Below are 13,991 nucleotides of genomic sequence, written 5' to 3' on the forward strand. Positions count from 1 at the left end.
CTCATTCAACTAACCAACAACAGTCCCAGGTCTAGTCCCAGGTCTAGGCACAAGTGATTTGGGAATGATAAACCAGGCCAGAACCCTGCCCATAGTCAACCCCAAAGAAATAATCAAATGCATGAGTGAGAGATAATTTCAGACTTTGAAAAGTGCTTGAAGAGGACAAAGTGATTGATGAGGTGACCGAAAATCAGGATGTATTGTGGCGATACTCCTCAGGTAGGCTGCTTGGAGACCATGATGCTGAGAAGCAGGGGATGAGGCCATGGTGGGTTGGAAGGCAGCTACCCACCAACGCTTCACAGGCTGTCAGGCACAGGACCCAGGGCACTGGTATCATATTGAACTCAGAAGGTGAAGTGAGAACCAATATGACTCGAAGGGAGAGAGGTTGTATTAAGATCAGTTTAGGGGAAAACTTTCCAACCTAGTGGTAAAAGAATTAATATGTGTGGAGGGCATACTATGTTCTAGTTTCCTTACTTGTAATACTTTGATTCTTACAAAAAACTTTAGGTGGCAGGTGGAACAGTGTTCATCATCAGAAGGAGTGGCTTCCCCCTCCCAAGAGGTATGAACACTCATGCAGAACAGTCATATATGAGGGATTCTGGAAAAGGGATCTTTCTGCGAGTGCTAGAAAATTCCTAAAGTCTCTTCCAGCTCTAAGCAAGTTTAAGTCTAAGCTAAAGAATTTATGTGGATTTTAAAGGGTTAGCTGTGCTGAGTGGTATCTGTAGACCTACAGAATTCTATGATCTTCCAAATAGTCATACTTCTATCCTGGGCACACAGGAGGTACCCAATTTGTTTTTGCTGAAATGAAATGAGCTTTTCCACTGAGGTAGAGACAGATGAGCCAGGGCTCTCTTGACCTCTGGCCCTCAACTCTTACAGGCGCTGCCCTAAGTATGTTGTAGAAACCATTGTAAAAAGTGAAAACAAAACAAAAAACATACTCCACATTCTAGTCCAGGTCATGGCACTTACTAAAACTGCTTGACCATTAGTAGGGTATTTCCAGTTTTACTAAAGTTTAACCATAAATTCTCAGGGAGACCTTGCACTGAATACTTTCTCTGAGGAATGTGGCAGAATGACATTCTAATGCCTCCTTCAATGAGAAACCAGAATATGGCCAAGAACTCCTCTTGAGGATGGATTTCAGCAGGAGTGGAAAGGACAGTGAGCTGCCCATGACCTAGAAATTCTGTCTGGCTTACTCACCATCATTTAGAGTGAATTTGCTTAATTTGCTACAGGAAAATGAAGTTATACATGTGAAACAAACAGCCTTGATTGGAAGGCCCTTAAACAGGTGCCTCTCCAGAGAGACAGGTAAGTCTCAACCAGTAAAGGCCCTGTGTGGAAAAGGGAAGACATAGATATCTCGGATTGTTTGGGAACTGACCTTCTTGAAGACTGTTGCAAGGAACGTATTAGGTGAGCCAACATTCTTTTCATTCTATGAGTCATGGCTTTGTCAAAATTACCCAATTACTGATCCCACTTGTCTCCAGATGGAAAACAAAGTTCTAGCTCCAGTGCAGGTAATAACAAGATCGAAGTATGCTGGGCAAAACACTAAACTCCCACAGGCCAGACTCCCATTGCCTCTGGGTTGTTGCTTATCACTCTGTGACTGTGTCCTCTTCTCTTTCATCCTGTTCTAAATTATTGTTCTATTGGAACATAAACCACTTAAAAGCCCAGTCTTCCTGTCTTTGAATGTGCTTCTGGTGCAGAGATAGAGATAGATAAAGAGTAGAGAGAAAGAGAGAGAGAGAAGTCACTTGATAAGTGTATGATGAATGAATGACATTTCATAGTCCTGCTTTCTGGTACCTAATCCTAGCTAAAACTAACTGAACACCTCTGCATACTAGGCACTGTACTGAACACTCTAGAGATATACCTTCTTCAATCCTTAAAACAACCTTATGAAGTTGGTACTATCAGCATCAGTTTTAATCATAACTATTTCCATATGAAGAAACAGACCTAGATTTGACACCAGTATAATATATTGCAGATTGCTTTTAACCCTGTTGATGTTGTGGGAATGGGCGGGGGGGGTGGCAGGCACTGTGTAGAAAATGTCGGGATTGCTCTGTCTCAAATCAGAGTGAAGGGCCCAAAGTACACAACAGCCAGTTTCTTAGCAATCTCAGCAACACTTCAGTAGAGTTAACATTTTTGAACAGAGAGGAAAAACCCAGCAGGGAGGAATTATTTTTCTGTCTCTCATTTTCTCCTGCTTTCCAGTGTTGACAAGGGACACTTAGAATGAAGCCAGATTTCAGTGAATCCATAACTTGTAATGACCAATATTTTGGGTAATCTAGGGTGGTTGCCTAGGACTTTGATATCTTACCACAAAAGGTGTTTCACTTCGAATTTTATAAGGTCTGAAGATGTTTAGGATTTTACATGTAAATTCTACATTCTATTTATTTTTCAAATATAAGCGACCATTTACTGAGACTTCATTGTGCTCCGGGCACTGCTAAGCCCTTTGAGTGTCTTATCTTAATTAATGCCCAGGACAACAAACACCCTTACTGACTTAACTTGTTTTCTTTAGCTTCAATATAATGTATTGGTTGGTGAGTGGGTGGGTAGGTACTAGTGACAGCTAAGGGCTGTGGGTTCATCTCCAGATAAAAAGAATAAGTACAAGAGCTTTGGCAGCTGAGTTTTTTGTTTTTTGTTTTTCTTTTTTTAAACCAAACAAGGCAAAAAGAACTATATCCTTGACAACCTGTCCTATCTGTCTTGGCTGAAATGGTCATAGGCCTTCTGAGTCCTGTGCAACCACATGAATCCATTCCACTTGGCCTTCCGAGCTAATATATCCTTCACCTCAAACAGTTCATAAGCCAAGAGGGCAAGGAGTAATCAATTTTATAGCAGAAAGAAACAGATCTGAGTTTTAGTTTCACCTTAAAAAAACTGAAGTCACTGATTCTTCTCACCTCAGGCAGGGCCATCACTAACCTGCAGACCACCTTGGCTTGAGTTAGGAAGAGGTGCCCCATAGGCAAATTTATTCACTTTGGTAGAGCTTGGTGAATGGATGTCAATTTTTTGCCCTTTCCCTAGAGCATACAGCTCTGTGCCAGGCCCCATGGCTCAGTAAGAAGGGAACAGGACTGACTTCAGTCCTCAGGACAGGTGCCTCAGGACAATGTGCATAACTGTGTGTGGCAAGGCCACCATCACGAACAACATAGATGTCCCCAAAGGGCAGTCCATGGACCTCAGCCCACTCACAGACGGGGTTGATAGTCCTAATCATGTCTGAAAGAATTCAAATTGCTTGTCAATCTTAAAAATTAGGAAGTTTCACCAAAAAATTGAAATTTTAAGCTTTTTTTGAAAAATCAGATCTGGGAACAGTGGCATTCCCATGTCGCAAAATGGATTGGACCTGAGAACAACTGTCTACTTTATGCATTTACTTATTTAATTTTTTAATTTAACATGGTATCTTGGATTTCATTCCACATCAGCACATAAATACCAACTGTTTTATTTTAAATTATTATTCATATTAAGTTTTAGATAGATATTACTTGTACCTGGTTTGAAAGTTCAAAAGATATAAACACACTGTCCTTAACATTGAGTGCTACTTCCCCAGAGACAACCACTGTTACTGGTTCTTGTGTGTTCTTCCAGAGATATTATCTGCACTCATGTGCAAATGTGTATGCTGTATTTCTAGGATGCCATCAACTGCAAGATGCACCATTATTTTGTGGTTCACTAAGTAAGGAAAAAACCCCAATAAAATCATGACACCATGCTTTGCTGATGGTCCTGCTCGATCTGTAAATCAATCAAGTCAGCCCCTTATTGCTTTGAAATTAGTTTCATCTGTTCCAGAATACTGAACAGTTTTCCCTGCCCTTCTGTTACATTGCTTGAAGAGTGACAGGTGATCCTTATGCTTATAGTTGGGTAAGAAAATATAACACAGCTTTATCTACTCATGGACATCTTCATTTCTTATATCTTGTAAAAAACTCAATTATTACTTTGAGTTATTGAGATCAAATATATACATATCTGATATACTTATATATATATTTATATATACATATATATTTGATGTATGTATATATAAATATATATACACACACATATATATTTATATATGTTGTCTCACATTGATATAAATCTCACTTGCTTTCCTTACATTCCCTACCAGTGACCTAGACACATCATCTGCAAGAAAGAGGGGTGAATCAAGTGTAGGTGAGAAGCCCCTAAGTGAGGCAACCCCAGGAACTATAGCCACAGTCAGGTTTCTGGAGATCTCTTCCAAGGTGAGCCCTTGTGCACAGCTACTCTGGTCTTATTTAAGTTTCTGCTGCTTGTGCTGAAACTGCCCACCCCTCATAGCAAATTGACCTCCAGAGCGACTGCTAATTGCACTATCTAGCCATTTGTCCAATAGTCCTATACACACACACACACACACACACACACACACACGCATATTTGATTGAGGCTCTTCTCCAATTTATTTTGGTGTAAAAAGTAAAGTAGGAATCTGACTTTGTTTTTCTCCAGCTGTTGTTTCTAATTTATTCAAGTTCCCACCACTTCCCATTGTCTTACCTTGGACAGCTTACTCACATTACTTGTTTGATCCCGACAGACCCTTGAGTTCTCAACACCTGGATTATTGGACAAATGGCTAGATAGTGCAATTAGCAGTCGCTCTGGAAGTCAATTTGCTATAAGGGGTGGGCAGTTTCAGCACAAGCAGCAGAAACTTAAATAAGACCAGAGTAGCTGTGCACAAGGGCTCACCTTGGAAGAGATCTCCAGAAACCTGACTGTGGCTATAGTTCCTGGGGTTGCCTCACCTAGGGCACTTGATTCACCTTCCTCTTTCTTGCAGATGATGTGTCTAGGTCACTGGTAGGGAATGAAAGGAAAGCAAGTGAGATTTATACCAATGCGAGACAACCTAATGAAAAGCAAAGCTGAAATCAAAGCCTGGGTTCAGGCTCCTGTGTTTACACAAAACATGTGAAAACATTGGCACAAATTGACATGGTTATTCTAAGACAAACACATCTATGACCTTAAATTGTACTTTGCACTTGGAAGATGTTCTTCAGACAAATTTTTGAGGCATGAGCTCTAGTCCTTACTCTGCTAGGAGACCCTGTACATCCTTAAATAAGCCACTTTCTGGGCCTCAGTTTACTAGTCTAGCCTACGAAGTGATGGGTTTAGACGATCTAGATCTAGCTTCTTCAGCTTTTGCATAATGCATGCCTTTGAAATACACTTAATTTCGCATAAAACTGCAGAGCATTCACAGACTTCCCTTACTGACTTCTACATATGATTGTCCAATGTTTTATACTAATTCTCAGTCTCACTATTTTTCCTCTTCTGTCATTGTCACAAAGATAGTATTTGATGGTTCTTAGCAGGTGTATACTAATGGTACTTCCCAGCCTCCTATCCTTGAGAAAGTAATGATAAGATGGCCTTGTAAAGAATATCCATGACTCCAGCATCTAAGAAAGAGCGAGACCTTCTATTCCCAGAGTACATGCCAAATAATCACTGTCCCAACACCTGCGTAGCTAGACCCTGGACCTCAATTTTGTTTCTGCCCTAGACTTATAATAGGAGACCAGTGACACAAAAGAGCAGGACAACTCACAACCCATTCCAGTAAGGGTGGCCACAGTGAGAGCAGCTCCACTCCATCTCCGGAGTCAACAGTAGCAACTGGTTCAGGGGCAGAAGCCAGGTCTACATTAGCGATGCGGGGGATGTCTCAGTACCAGAGACACTGGGGTCTTTAGGAAATACGTTCACTATGGCATTTGGGACATTATGCTTTGCTGATTACTGGGCCTGGACCAAGATTCTGTGAGCTACCAAAATCCTTTAATAAGTCCCTTTTCCACTTAAATTAACTAGAGTTGGTTTCTATCGCTTGCAACTAAAATGCTAGGGGACACAAACCTTAATCCTGAATGTGTGAAATGACTTAGAAATTATTTTTCAAAAATTATTTTCTGCCTGGGTGGCTCAGTTGGTTAAGTGACTGCTTTCGGCTCAGGTCATGATCCTGGATCCCAGGATGGAGTCCTGCTTTGGGCTCCCTGCTCACTGGAGAGTTGGCTTCTTCCTCTGACCCTCCTCCTTCTCGTTCTCTCTCAAATAAATAAATAAAGTCTTTAAAAAAAAGACAATTATTTTCCAACAAGAGACATCTTGGAGAGTCAGCTTTGCTGAGGAAGAGGATAACAGAATGATGAAAACACAAGACTTAACACCCCTGACTTACTGTACTTCTCTTTAGCACCCCAAGAAACTTACAAAATAATACCAACGAGAGTGAAATTAAATAACAAGAAACCTCTTGGGTTATTTCTCCACTGTTCCATCAGTTACCTTTAAACAATGCATTTATTTCAGCTTCATTAGTTATTTGGAATTTGTTGATAAATCAGTATACACCAGTCATGTACACATTTTTTGAGTGCCTACTATGTGTCAGGAACTTTGCTAGATGTCGGAACAGATTTGTAGATGAAAGAAAGTGGTTTTCTCTTTGAGATAAGCAAGAAATTCCAACATAATATTGAGTACTACAAGAGCTCTATGGCAGAAACCATAACGAGCCTACTCTGAGTGGTCAAAGAAAACTGTAACATCTGGATTGAGCTCTTTCCAATAGACCAAGGTGTGACATCAGATTGTGTCTTTGAGACCGTGTGAAGTGTCCAAGGCAATAAATAATGGGAAATATAGTTGTACCTTGTGAGTCTGAAAAACCACTGTAACTCTCTGCAAAGCTTCCTTTGTGTTTCCTGAGTTTTCCTGTTCTGAAGGGACTAACGAGTTGTGGTTCCATTCTAGCTAGTTTAAGTTCAGTTGGATTTGAGTTTTGTCCTGTTCCCCTAAGAACTCACATGAGTCCCACCAATTCAAAAATTTTCAGCCTGCTTTTTCTTTATGCTTCATTGCTTGCAAAAAGATCACAGAGTGAAAACTTTGCTGGAAAACAAGTGTTTGATCATGTCTGATGAGACAGTAGGGCAGACTCAGTAGAGGCCACAGATGTCCTGAAACAGGAAGCTGACTTAAGGTTTGTCATTGGTGGAGGTCTAGGAGAAGCCGGGGGCTATATGTGGGGAAAGAAGGCAGTTCACCAAGAAATTCTGTCACCAGTGCCTCATAAACTAGGAGTCAGCGTTTTGCCTTAACAAGGTGCAATATTTATAGACTTGTTTCTGACCAAAACCACATTGAAAGCTTTTCCTGGTGGAGCAAACAGAAAACTTCTGTGCCCTTAGTCCTCACTGACATTTCCCACACCAACTATTGCTTTAATTTTTAAAGAACCATTTTATTCCACTGTGAAAAAAATATCCTCAAGAAAATAAAAGAAACTCTCAAGAACAAAGCCTGAAACAAAGGACTTCACTGGAAAGAGAGCTTAAAAAAAAAAAAAAAGTTCTGAAAATCCAATTCAATTCCACTTCAAATCAGCTTTGGGGATGGAGAGCACATTTTTTTTTTTTTCCACAGTGGCCTCATTATAACTGGTGACTGGGTTCCTAGATGAGCCCACAAAGGACTACTTCACTCACAAATTTTCTGTAAAGTTAATCATGTTGTCTTAGCCCTGCACAATGTTTTCATATCATTTTTTGTTTTTATTCCTGTATACATTCATTTTCTACCATATACAAGTTCACTACAGAAAGATTTAAAACTAGAGAAAAGTATAAAAATAATGCAATATGAAAGTAAACAAAACTCTCAAAAAAAAAAAAAAAAACCCAAACAAAACAGAGGGGTGCCTGGGTGGTTCAGTCGGTTAAAAGTCTGACACTTGATTTCAGTTCAAGTCAGGATCTCAGGGTCATGGGATCGAGCCCCAAGTCAGGTTCTGTGCTCAGTATGGAACCTACTTGAGGTACTCTCTCTCCCTCTCTGTCTGCCCCTACCCCCACTCATGCATTCTTTCTCTCTTTCTCAAATAAATAGATAAAATCTTAACCAAAAAAAGAAAAACAAAACAAAACAAAACTCCCAAAATCTATCACCTAGAGATAACCATTTGAATATAAAAAATTATAACAGTACTAAGGTATGATTGATATACAATAAACAAACTAATATTTAAGATGTATAATTTGAGAAGATATCTATCTATCTATCTATCTATCTATCTATATATCTGTGAATACACACATATATATGTGTGAAACCATGACCAAAATTAATATAATAAGTATATACATTACCTGCCAACCCCCCAAAACTCCATGACCCTTTGTAATTCCTTCCTCTTCCTCCCACCCCCAGGACCAACACCAGTCTGTTTTCTGCCACCATAGATTAGGTTATGTTTGTTATTTTATATAAATAGATTCATGTAGCATATACTTCTGTTTTTTTTCCCAGTGTAATTATTTTGTGATTCATCCACATTGTAGCCTGTATTAATAGTTCATTCATTTTTTATTGCTGAGTAGTATTTTATTAAATGCTTAAATAGCAATTTATTCTCCTGTCTGTTGATGGTATTTGGGTTTGTGGTATCTTTTTCCAACACCAACAACCAGTTCTCCAATTCTCTGATATCCTTCGGGTATCCGGCAACTCAGTTCTGATACTAACTACCCAGAGTTTGCAGGGACCTCACAGGGTAAGGGCTCAATCCCACAAGACTATGCCTACTACAGACACTGACCAGAAGTGGAGTCCCAATGCAACCCACACTTCCGCCCAGCTGACTACTACTTCCAAGCTTCCCACAACCCTTCTTCAGTCGTAATTTATTTGAATGATTCACAGAATTCAGAAAGCAGTTTATTTATGGTTCCAGTTTCTCATAAAGGATACTCAGAAACAATGAGGTAGAAGAGATGCATAGGACAAGGGATGGTGGGAGAAGGGTGTCGAGTTTCCATGCCCTCTCCATGAGCTACATTCCCGAAACAGTCATGTGTTTGCCAACCAGAAAGCTTTCCAAACCCCATCGTTTAAGGGATTTAATGGAGGTTTCATGATGAAGGCACAGTTGATTAAATTACCCACCATTGGTGAATGAACTGAATATTCAGCCTTTTCCCCCTCCCAGGAGGGAGGTCAGGAAGTAGGGCTGAAAGGACTAATCCTCTAATCACATGCCCTCTTTCTGGTGACCAATCCTTATCCTGAAGCTAACTAGGGATTTCACTGCAATGTACCTCACCAGCATAAACTCAGATATGGTCTAAAGTGACTTGTTACAAAGAACAAAAGAGCCTCCTATCCTATCACTCAGGAAATTCCAAGGGTTTTAGGAGCTCTATCCCAGGAACTAGGACAAAGGCCAAATACATATATATATTTTATTTATTTATTTTATTTTTTACTAAACCACAAGATTGTTTTCTGTTTGGGCTTAATATAATAAAACTGTTAGTATTCATTACAAATTTTTGCAGAAACAAATGCTTTTATTTCTCTTGGGTAAATACCTAGGAGTGAAACTGTTGCATCATACGGACTAGATGTTTAACTAAAGAAATTGCCAGATTTGCTTTTCAGAGGGGTTGGGTGATTTATATTCCCACTAGACGTGTATGAGGTTCCAGTTGCTCTAAATCATCACCAAATCTTGCTATGGTCAGTGTTTTAAATTTAGATGTTCTAGTACATTTGTAGTGCTATCTCAATGTGGTTTTAATGTGCATTTCTCTAATGATTAGTGATAAAGGGCATCTATCCTATGCTTTTTTGTTATTTGTATATCTTCTTTGGTGAAATTTCTGTTAAAACCTTTTGCCCAGATATTGGGTTGTTTCATGATGAGTTTTGAGTATTTTTAAATATAATCTGGATGCACATACAATATCAGATATGTGAATTATAAATATTTTCTCACAACAAAGTGGCTTTTCATTCTATTATGTCAAAGAGCAAAAATTCTTACTTTGATGAAGTTTCATTGATTAATATGATTCATGCTATCATATCTATGAAATATATCTAACCCAAAGTCACAAAGATTCTTCTCCTATGCTTTCTTCTAGACATGTTCTAGTTTTCATTCTACATGTAGATATATGATCCATGTTGAGTTAATTCTGGTGAATTATATATCTAAGTTTTTATTTTGTTTTGTGTTTTGTTTTTGTTTTTGTTTCTCAGTATATCTACATGCTTCAGCAACATTTGTTGACAAGACTTTCCTTTTGCTCCCAGATTGCCTTTGCAATTCTGTTAAAAATCAGATACATATAATCTTCTTTCTTTATATATAAATAAATGTGTATATATTTTTTTCTCTAGTTTATTTCATTAAACTACATGCTTATCTTTGTTTAAAAAAACTAACAGATAAACAAGCCTCAGCAAAAAGGAACAGAATGGAACTGAAATATATTTCTCTATTATATATATATATATATACATATATATTTCTCTAGTTTATTCCATTAAACTACATGCCTATTTTTATCACATATCACATTGTCTTGATAACTGTAATTTTATAGTAAGTCTTGATACCTGGAGTGATAGTTCTCTGCATTTATTCTTTCTCAAGGTTGTTTTGGCTGTTCTAGGTTTCTTGCATTTCCATATGAGTTTGAGGATCTGCTTGTCAATTCCTATAAAGAAGTCAGCTAGGAGTTTGATAGATATTGTGTTAAATCTACAGATAAGTTCAGGGAGTGCTGTCATTTTTAACAACATTAGGTCTTTCAAGCCATGAACCTGAGACTTTCATTTACTTAGATTTTTAAAAATTTCTTTCCAAAATATTTTATAATTTTTAGTGTACAAATTTTGCATTTAACTGTTAAATTTACTTCTAAATATTTTATTTTTTTGATGCTATTGTATCAGAAAGTATATACAAATACAATTGATTTTGCTTATTGATCGTATATTCTGCTATCTTGCTGAAATTATTAGTTCTAATAAATTTTTAAATAAATTCTTAGGATTTTCTATATACAAGATCACATCATCTGGTAATAAAGGTTGTTTTACTTTTTTTCCCCTATATGAATGGCCTTTATTTTGTTTTCTTGCCTAATTGTCCAGTACAATGTTGCACGGAAGTAGCAAGAGCAGATACCCTGATCTCGCTACTGACCCTCGGGGAAAAAGCACTCAGTCTTTCACCGGTACGTGTGATAGTAACTGAGAGTTTTTCAAAGATTTCTTTTATCAGGTTGCAGAAGTTGCATTCTGTTCCTTTTTTGCTGAGGCTTGTTTGCTAGCTTTTTACTCATGAAAGGATGTTGGCACATTAATCAATTTTTGCAGATTAAACCAGCCGAATATTTTGTAAATATGGAGAAGCTGATTCTAAAATTTATATATAAGGACAAAGTACCTAAACAAACCATGAGAGCCAATGTATGCAGAACACTGGGCTAAGAGCTTTCCAGTATTTCCCTAATCCTCCTAGCTCTAAGAAATAGCACTATTTTCATCTTAAAGACGTGGGTCCTCGGTCTTGGAGAAGAAACATGGTTGGACCAGGGTTACATGGATGGTAAGTGGTAAAAGAACTGAAAAGAGTCTGGCACAGAGGAAGTCCTTAATAAATGTCCATTCCTCCAGGAACACGTCACTCCTACCCCCATAAGCAGAAATGGTGTCTCCCAGAGATTCAAGAGGGGAGGACAACTTTTTTTTCAGAAACATCTTTGGAAGGACAGTTTTTTTTTTTTTTTTCTTCTTCTGTTTTGTTTTGTTTGTCAGAGTAAAGGGAGAAGGAGAGAGAGAGAAAAAACACAAGCAGGGGGAGCAGTGGGCAGAGGGCGAAGCAGGCTCCCCGCTGAGCAAGGAGTGGGACTCAATGCCAGGGCCCTGGAACCATGACCTGAGCTGAAGGCAGATGCTTAACTGAGTGAGCCACCCAGGCGTCCCTGGAAGGACAGTATTAGTACTGTGACAATAACAGGTACCAAACTCTTACTTATCTAATTCCTTCCTTTGTTCTACCTAAGATTTAGAAAAGCTCTCCTCCTTTACATAGTAAACTTTCCTACACCAAACCATCCGCCAGCTTCTACTATATATACCCCTTTTAAGCCTCCCGCACCGGCCTTTCTAGAGTGTTCTCTCTTCCATGGGGCTGCCCCCTCACATGTGTCTATACCTCCAGTGCAAATGGGATGGAGACAAAATTAAAGCTTTCTTACTGTCTTGAATACCCACTGATAAATTTCTGCCTTGCAGTCCCTTGAGCTGGTCACCATACTTCAGGAGAGAGAGAGGGAGAATTAGCTGTTGTCTTTCACATTCAAACCCTTCCTTCTGCACTCTGTGGGCTGCTTTGTCATCTGGCTCAGTGCTGGATTAAACCACTGAGAACACGGAGCCAACTGCAGTGTTGGAGGACGCAGAATGACTTGCTCATTCCTATCTGTTGGTTGGTTTCTAGGGGCCTCAAGGTCCCGTCAGCAGCACCCTAGTGATACCTCCTTGTTCCATCAGCACAGGCCGAGCACAGCTCCCTCCTCAGAATTCCTCCTCCTCAAAGTTTCTAAGTTTTAGTAATTCTTCCTTTGATCCACAGCCAGAACGAGGGGAGCTGTTTGTTTCCCGCAGTTGCTGTTCTTTGAGACCTTTGTGTTCTCTTTTTGCCTTTTCAATTCTTCAAGCCTAGTAACAATTACATGTATAAATTTTCTCTTTGAAAATAGTTGGTATGACTTCTGTCTCCTGACTGGATCCTGAGTGATGCAGAGGAAGTAGGAGGAGAAGGGACCAGGAGGGCTTTAAAGACCGTTCAACAACAAATCCCCATGTCTCGTAGACTGGGTCCACTGAGCAAGGTCAAGAGCCAGGCGTCCCTAAGTAATAGAGGGATCTTTAAAGAATCTGAGCTTAAGGCCCAGGGGAAGTGAGAAAGTTCCCCAGCTCTGGCTCTGGGCTAGCCTTTAGGCTGTCCAATGTCCGGTTCAGCTCATCCTGGTGATAGCAATAAAGAATGCATAAGAATGGGGGATCTTGGGGTGCCTGGGTAGCTCAGTGGGTTAAGCCTCTGCCTTCAGCTCAGGTCATGATCCCAGGGTTCTGGGATCGAGCCCCGCATCGGGCTCGACGCTCAGCAGGGAGACTGCTTCCTCATCTCTCTCTGCCTGCCTCTCTGCCTACTTGTGATATCTCTCTCTGTCAAATAAATAAATAAATAATCTTAAAAAAAAAAAAAAAGAATGGGGGAATCTCATTTTTCCAGGCACCTGATGGGCACTGGCCCCAACACCTTCAGCTGCAGAGAAGAGAAGCAACCACCAGTCTTGGCTCTCACAAACTTGACACTTGACTCCTCACCTCAGAAAAGAAATGCATGCAGAGGTGCAAAGAGAGCTCTTCATTCAAGGGAGGGCGAGGCAGCTAACTTGACCCTAGATGGGGACATGTGTCCCTCCGAGGAGAACCAGAGTCCAGAGTTCCTAGCCCTTTCAACTCCTGGAAGCTGATGGAGTCATAGTGAAGAGGACAGACTCTGGTGCTATAATGTCCACAATCAAACCCCTCCACTGCCCCTTCCTAGCTGGGATCATTGGCAATTTTCTCAATCTTCCTATTGTTCAGCTAAGCAGGGGAGAGATGGTATATATGGAGGGGAAATACTTTGGGTCAGAAAAGCTATGTTTTAAAGATCTTTAAGTTGCAAGGGACAGAACATACTAAAGACAAATGACTTAAAAGGGAGGGGCCTTATTATCTCAAAAACAAGAAATCCAGACTAAGGCAGCTTCAGCAGTACATGGACGTCAAGGACTCAACTCCTTTTCATATTTCTTTTATGCTCTTCTCAGCAGAGTAGCTTTTCCCTGGGGCTTGTCCTCTCATGTTTCCACGATAACTTCAGCAGCTCTCAACATCACAGCTTACAGACAACACACCAAGGCATTAAGAAGAACTTTTATTCCTGCATGTTATCTTTTAAAGATAGAGGGAAATCTTTCCCAGATGCCCCCCCC

At 39.7% G+C, this 13,991-nt stretch overlaps 1 long non-coding RNA gene across 1 annotated transcript in view; it reads left to right on the top strand.

Moving 5' to 3' along the window:
• Window positions 1–1,347: 1,347 nt before the first annotated feature.
• The window catches only part of LOC132027750 (uncharacterized), an 18,794-nt gene continuing 6,150 nt past the window's right edge, over window positions 1,348–13,991 (top strand). Inside the window, exon 1 of the long non-coding RNA XR_009407186.1 lies at window positions 1,348–1,446. This is a non-coding gene — a long non-coding RNA (uncharacterized LOC132027750). The remainder of the gene's footprint in view (window positions 1,447–13,991) is intronic.

This window comes from Mustela nigripes, chromosome 12 (assembly GCF_022355385.1).
Source record: "Mustela nigripes isolate SB6536 chromosome 12, MUSNIG.SB6536, whole genome shotgun sequence".
NCBI lineage: Eukaryota > Metazoa > Chordata > Mammalia > Carnivora > Mustelidae > Mustela > Mustela nigripes.